Raw genomic sequence first — 8,179 nt, 5'->3', positions numbered from 1 at the left:
CGTAGCCCTGGGGAGCCAATTTAACCCACAGCACAGCTGAAGCAAGGATTGGGAGGCCTCTGTATGGGTTTGCACTGCGCAGCACCTTTAGCAAAACTTCCCAGGCTAGAGACTTCTGATGTGCTGGTCAGGCAATGCCACCAACGAGATGGCAAGGGACAGCCTTCCTGGGAGACCCATTTCCAAATGAGTTCTGGGACTGAGAAAGACTTGTCAGATGTTCCCATTGGTTAATGACTAATGTGCGAGCCAGTTTACAGGTGAATCATGTCAAAAAGAATATAAGCACCTCATTTCTCTGGGGCAGGGTCCAGCAGAGAGCACCCAGGTTGCCAGGCTTTAGAGTGGAGATCACTAGATGTGCCCATGGTTGGAATGGTAAGTATCTCTTGGGCTGGTTAGAGGGACAGTCTTAACATTAATTAATATTTCATTGCTTGTCTTCCAGCAACAAACAAAACACAAAAACCAAATGTGAGCTCTTCATTTAAATGTATCCTCTCTGTGGCAAGCTAAGCAGAATGTGGTCTGCATACTGATTCCGCCCTGCAGTTCACTGGCTGGAACTCAGATGGAGCTGGGAGGGCTTGTGCTGGTGTGGAAAGAGCAACTTGCAGTGCGCGGGAGTCCCCCTGTCCTGTGAGATGCGAGGCAAGACGGCACCTCTCTGGCCTTCGCTGAGGTGGTAACGCAGAGCTAGGACTTACCGGGGAGGGGAGAAGGGTCATCAGAGGGACAAGCCCTGTCCAGATTCCTGGGAACAGGACCAGGCAGGACCAGGGACAGCTGCTGCCAGCCTCAAACGCACTCCACTGAGTCAAGCTAGACCAGACGAAAAAGGCAGGGAAGGCTTGGGCGGCGGCTGGGAGGCACTGATGGGTGGATGGTGGGGCCTCGGGTGAGGGAAGGAATCCAGACCAGGCCAATGTGGAAGGCGCAGCCGGAGGCCGAGAGCCCCACGCATAGGCAAGGACATTTGGCTCGGGTTCCAGTTTCTAGGCTGACAGTCTTCAGGCAAATTTATTCTATTTCGGTTATTAAAAACTTATTTTTCTAAATTTTCATTGTGATAAAATACATATAGCATAAACTTTATGATGTTAAGTGTGCAATTCAGTGGCATTAGGTACATTCACATTGTAGGGCAGACATCATCTCTGTCTCTCGAGGACTTTTTCATTATCCCAAAGGAAAACTCTATATTCCTTAAAGCACACATCCCCGTCCCCTGCCCTGGTCCGTATTTTGTTTTCTATTCAGTTTTACTACGTGTGTGTGTGTGTGTCTACATACCACTGCCCAGTGTAAAAACCTTACAGAGATCTTCGTTAAAATTCTAGGTCAGACATTTACTAGCTGCGTCAACTTTAAGTAATATCTTTTTGAGCAGTTGTGTTCTAAGGTCAAGAATATAGATGATAATGTCACGTTAATAGTTAATATTCACTAACCACTATTCCAAGAACTTCATATGTATCTAATTTCTTAACATACCTATAAAATAGGTCTTATTATTATTCCCTGTGGTAGATGAGGAATCTGAAGCACAGAGAGGTTAAGTAACTAGCCCAATGTCACACATAACATCTACCTTGTAGGAAGGCCCATTGTAAAGAAAGTGACTGGTGTGGAGTTGGGGCTTAGAACTGAGGTTCTCATTGCCCCTACCCCAAGTAACTGCTATTACTGAATTGGGGTTATCCCTTCAGAGTTTTCTATGAATTTACGTATCTTCATACCTGGAGAATTGAAAAGTGGTTTTGTGGATGGCTCTATTCTGGAAACTTCTAAGCACTTTTCAGAAATTTTCTATAGCCATTTAAAAAGATCATTCTCATTCTTTTCAACTGCATTGTGTGTTTATACCTGACTTCATTTAAACACCTCCCTCTGATGATCAATTAGGCGCATAATAGCTTCATCTGGAGCCTGGGTGCCTTGTTCATGGCCAACCCTGTGGAAAGTGGCAGAGCTGGGCTCCACCCCCCTTCTTTCTGTCTCCAAAGCTGAGCCACACCACTAAAATATAAATCAATGCAATGAAAAGGGTTTTCTTTAAAGTCAGATGGAAAGTCAGTATTACCCTCCACATTTATTTGTTCAAGACTCTGCTCTGTGCCATCACAGATATTGGGGAATCTCTGGGCTTCCATCTCTGCCCGGACCTCCTGGTCTGTTGTCAAATCTGTCAGCCATTCCTCCTGCTCTGCCTTTCCCCCAGGTTTGGCACAGTTCTCGTGGTCCTTTTTACCCACTCCTCTACCTGAAAAATAAAAACATCTCTTCATTTTCATTCACACTTCTATACCAACTATACAATTATAAGAACAAAAAGCAACTGTTGTATAGCTAAAGCAAAAAAAAAAAAAATTCATTCTCTTTTTCTTATTTTTGTGAAGCATCTGTGACACATCAGTCTGTCTTGCATGAATCAGTCTAGACATGAAGAATTCTGGAGATGTGACCATTTTCACTCCACACTAACAGTAAAGAAGCTCACATCTCTCCCTTTAGAAACTGGGCCTTATTCATCCAGGCCTTTACAATGTGGTTGAATGCAGGCAACAGAACAACATGTGTCACCTAAATGTTCATGACCAATTAGATAATTATTTGTTCCAGAGCAAAATAAATGCTTCCTCAGGTTTCAGGGTACTGTGACTGAATGATCTGATGTGGGTTTGGGAAACGATACAGATAATAATTTTGTGATTGTTAGGCCTATTGTCACGGAAGCAGTTTGTTTTCAATACACTTCTCTGCCTGCATCTCTGTTCATTCACTCGTCTTTCCATTCACTCATCCTGCAAACACTGAATGGTATTGGAGACGCAGTGGTGAGAAAAATAGGCATGATTCATGTCTTCATGGAGACAAACAAGGGCATTTACCACTTAAAAATTGGGTTTTTAAGACTTTAAGCCATTTTTCTAGATTCAAAATTTAAGTCACATTTCTTTTACCTGCAGTTCATTAGTATTCAGCAAACATTGGTTAAGCATTGTTATTTTGGGGTCTGCAGAGGTGCTCTGGAGATGAAAAAAATGTGGCACAGTCCAGGCCCTCCGGCAGCTTATGGTTGGCAGGGAAGACAGACCAAGTAGATCCTATAACAACATGGAAGGTACAGTGGTAGTGATCCTTATCTGGACATATGGGGGAGATGTTCCTGAGCTGGGCTGACAGGATGAGGAGTTGGTCACTTCAAGTTCAGGAGGGTGGGCAGGAGCTCTGGCAGACACGGATCACTGAGAGTATCCAGAGATGGGAAGAGAGAGAAGGAGGCAAGGTTCTGGTCATAGAGAGCCATGTCTGCTTTAATGAACTTGGTCTTACAAGTGATGGAAATTCGTGGCATTCTAGAGTGACCATGCCAGCAGATGATGGTGGGGATCGATTTAGGAGCCAGGAGCAAAGATCAGTTAAGGGGTTGCTGCAATAGTCCAGTCGGGAGACATTAAGGACCTGGATAGAAGCGGGAGAATAGACAGGAGGACTCGGATTGGAGAACTATTTGGAAGCCTGAACTGGCAGAGAGATATAATGTCATGAGTGAAAGGCAATGAAGGTTCAAGGTGGAATCCCGATTACTAGCACTGACCACTGGAGGGAAGATGGTGGTACAAACTGGACAGAAAATACAGGGAAAGAGTGTTTGGTCACATTTAAATTGAGGTATCTGTGGGGCATTAAGAATGCCTGGCTGTGGAATTTTAAGAAGTCTAGGTTGAAGGTAGGAATTTGGGAGCCATTAGTGTGGAGGTCCTCTCTGCCACATCCTGTGTGGATGAGAAAAGTGTTAACTGACAGAAGATGATGTTGGCGGTTTTTCCATTTATTACCCAAAAAACTTATCTACTCAATGAACACACAAGAGCCAATACTCTTTTTAAATGAGAGGGGGCATGACAGGTCTGTCCATACCACCTCTGGCCTCTTACAACAACAACACGCCCAACTCTCTTTTATATATAATACACAGGTAAAGGGGACCAGAAGTGGGAGGAGCTTCTTCTGTGATGGACAGATTAGGGTGGAGTTAGGGGAGCCATTCTCTTAGGGGTAATATTCCAGGAGACAGGGAACCACTCCCACTCACTGCCACAGGCTTCTGGGCTGTTCCTAGAAGCCAGGCATCTGTGCCCCATGGGTCAACCTAGTCTGATTCTGCTAAATAAGGATGGCTTTCCCACACATTAGCATACATATATTTACAGAATCAAACATGATGCCACTGGAAAATATTGGAAACACCGTAAAAGACAGACCTGCATAATTCACCCATGTGTTTACTCTTGAGAATATGGATAATTGAATACTGATATTGGATTGAATATTGATGGTGTGCTATCCAGAGGTTGCCCTTAGAGAGCCACTTCCTATCGGTGCTAATAGTTGGGTTTTATGCTTTTATCTTTTGTTTTCTCAAGTTCAAAAGCTTTTTTCATCTTTATGGTTATAATAAAGATACGTTCATTTTTTAAGGTTTATAATTCAGTGGTTTTAAACATATTTACAGAGTTGTACAATCATCACCATAATCAATTTTAGAACATTTTTATTACCCTAGAAAGAAACTCTGTACCCCATTATTTCATTCCTTTTTAACTGATGAACTATATTCCCTGTATGGATATACCACATTTTATTTTCCATTCATTGGTTGATGGATGCTTTTATCTAATACGTTATCACTATCCAATAGAAATATAATATGAACTACAAATGTGAACTACATATGTAAATTTTCTAGTAGCCATATTTTTAAAAAGAAAACAGATCAAATTAATTTTAATATTTTAACCTAAAATATTATTTTAATAGGTAATACATATAAAAAACCACTATATTTTACCTTTTTTGTACTGTTTGGAATACAACATGTATTTTATACTCGCAGCACATCTCAGTTTGAACTGGTGACATTTCAAGTGCTAGTGGCTGTCATTTTGTGCAGCGCAGTTAGACAACATAAACTCTTTCTGGTTTCCTTTTTCACTTTGGCTTCTAAGGAAGCTTTAGACTAAATTTGCAGTAAAAAATTTTTCATTAATATGATCCAGATTTCTTTCTTACATTTGGTTTCTATTAACTTTTCTCATTTGTCTTAATTTATGCTAATTTGTTATTCTAGATACATCTTTCTTAGTAAATTGCATTAAAAGTGGGGTCTGGGTGTTGTGCTTAAGCACTGAGGTTAGTATCTTTTCTACACTTAGGCAAGCCCTCTGCAGCTAAGTGGTAAAGCAGTCTAGCATGCACAAGGGCCTGGGTCCAATCCCAAGCAAGGGAGTGGGGTGGAAAGTAGAAATTACTGACAAAATGAAGATGAACTTTCCACTCAGAGCATGTGGCTAGTGAACCACAACTGAAGAGCTAGACTTCAGCCTGTTTCCTCAGGTGCTCTGCCAACCATCTGCCCACCTCTCTCCACACTCTTTGCCCAACACCTAACTTCAGCAAGCTTCTGCAGGTACCATTATTTCTAAATACTTATTAAATAATAGAAATAAGTACAGTTGAGTATAGCTAGTACATCTTGGAACCATGGAATAGCTCAGCTATTACTTGGAATCAACTTATCTAGAAAATAAAGAGTTTTGTTTGTTTGTTTGTTTTGTGGGATAGACCACATGGTTCTGTAAATTCTCCTCAAGTGTAGACAGAGGGCAATACAAATCATCAACACATTTTTCCTAAATGTTTATTACTGGGTAATGAACTTTCTCAGACACTGAAAGGTACACTAAAGATTCTTTCTCACCTCTGCCTTTCTGTATGTTTTTCCCTCCTCCAAATGCCATTCTCCCTGTCCTGTCCTTCCAAGCCTCAAGACCCAGTTTGAATATGTCTTCAGTGCGGCCTTCCTCACTGCCACTTGCTACCACAGGACTTGTTTATGTCTCCCTTAGTGCCATGACCATGCTTGCTCTCCAGGCCTTCCTCTAGGCTATAAGCACTAGCTGTTGGGCAGAAACTATGTCACCTTTTCTGTGACCCCACTTAACATAGAAGCTGGCACAGAGAAGTCATCAGTGGATGGTTGTGGATAGTAGAGAAAGAGCAGGCCTCTGGTGCTCGGTGGGTTCCAGGTACTGTTCTGAGGGTTTTGTATAATCCTGTCGCATTTACTCTGCGTAACCCTCAGGTTGTCTTCTCTTGAAAAGAAGGGGAGATGTTTAGGAAGGATTAAGTAACTCATTCATGTTCATAAAGCAAGTTAGTGGCAAGCTTCAAAAGTACCTACCTTTGATGAGTTTCAGTGTGTAGGAGATATGTGTTCTTGTCTTTTACAACTGAAGAAATGGATTTACCTCAGTTTGGACAAGGTAAGGATAGGTCTTTTCTGCCAGGAGAAGCTGTTGTTTCTGTTCAGTCAAGTTAGAAATGGTTCAGAACCATGGGCAGATATTATGCGTATTTGTGTATATTTGCTATCACTGCTTTGGATAAATGTCAGGGTACTGGGCAAGGCATCAGGGTTCACTGAACAAGAATAAAACCCCAGCAACTCATTAGATTTATGTGAAATTGAAATAACCTCGCATAAAGCACTTTAAAACATTCTCAGTGAACTTCTATGACTGCCTACCACATTCTAATTCAAATCATACTCCAAATGATGTGTTAAAGTGATTAATTTGACTTCAAAATAATGAAACGCTTTGTGGCAACATTTAAGGCCCAGATTCAGTAGTCCATTCATATCAGGTACTGTCAGGTATAATTCTTAAAGATCACATTCTAAGTGTGTGAACTGATTTATGGTCATTAGCTGGCATGCTTTTTTTAAAAAAAGTTTCTATATGCTTTCTGAAAGGTCAGCAGAGAATGAATTCATGAATTTTCATATCAATTCATTAATAATGAAACAGTTCTACATTTCAGATTTCTCAGTGTATCTTTTTTTTTAACATCAAAGTCTTCTGTTCCAAGTGCTATTATGTCTTCTCATTTGAATATTCTTGCCAAGAATATTTTCTTTTTAAATAGGAAAGAAAGCTGTCATGGAATAAATGGAAAAGCTGAAAAATGCACAGCTGCAGGATTGCCCCCATCCAGCATGCTCTGTACACACTGGAACATTAGAAAGAGAATATTTAAAAGCTGAGTGCTCTAGTCTTAGGTTTTATTTAGCTTCCACTCAACTAATTACAGTTCACCTTGGAAAATCCTATAAAAATTTAAAAGACAACTAGTTGCTTGGTTAAACACAGGCAGACACTGGGTTTTCTACAAGAAAAAATTTTAGAACTCATTAACTCTTAGTGCTTTCTCATAAAAGGGATATATGGGTATGATTCTGTTTTGTAATTTTTGGTTAAAATTGTCATTGGTGTCATGTTTTAAAATTTTTTCCTTTTGTTCTTGTTCATATCCTTCTCTTTTCATTTTAAATATGTAGTAGCTTATGAATAGAATAATAAAAATGGTAAAATACAAAGCTAAACAGGTTGTTTTTAGGGATTATGACCTGTCAGTTCCTGAGAAGAAGGTACTTGCCTGGTCAGTTTTTGTGTAAATGTGATTTGAACAGGTCAGGGGGCAGGAGGTGTGAGAACCAAGGACAATTATGGAATTTTATCTTAGTTCCTTCCAGAAGAGGAAGGAGAGAGTTTTCTGAGTCTTCTGGAACTCAGGTGGCATACCCTACTACAGTAGTGCTCCAGGTCCAGAACCTGAACAACTAATCACCCTGACACACTCCTAAGTACCCTGTGAAAACAAGATAAAGACTACACATGGTATGGAACCAGCTCTTTCTAGGTATAGTGAAAGAACTCATACCTCCAGATAATTCCTTTAAAACATATTTTCCCTTTTTATAAATACAGGATCAGGAAATGTAGATTTGCAAATCACAGAATCTCATAAAGCTATTAAAAAATGTAAACTTGATTTTGAGTTTCCTGGAACCAAAGTAAACTGAAGCCAAATCAATTACATAATTCATCTTTGTGAGGAACAAGAATGCTAAAACTTTGGTGAAACAAAACTCCAGGGGCTAAAATTTCCTAATGGGTCTTCACAGATGGCAATAAATGAATAAATGTTGATCTTAATAATAATCCCTACAACAAAAATAGTCATAAAGTGAGGGTAAAAAAGCCCCTGCAACACTATGTCCTCTCTCTCTATATATAAAGGAAATACTTTTAAAAAAATCAAATGTTAGATT

This window comes from Sciurus carolinensis, chromosome 1, assembly GCF_902686445.1.
Source record: "Sciurus carolinensis chromosome 1, mSciCar1.2, whole genome shotgun sequence".
In the NCBI taxonomy this organism is placed as follows: Eukaryota; Metazoa; Chordata; class Mammalia; order Rodentia; family Sciuridae; genus Sciurus; species Sciurus carolinensis.
This window is presented reverse-complemented; position numbering follows the sequence as displayed.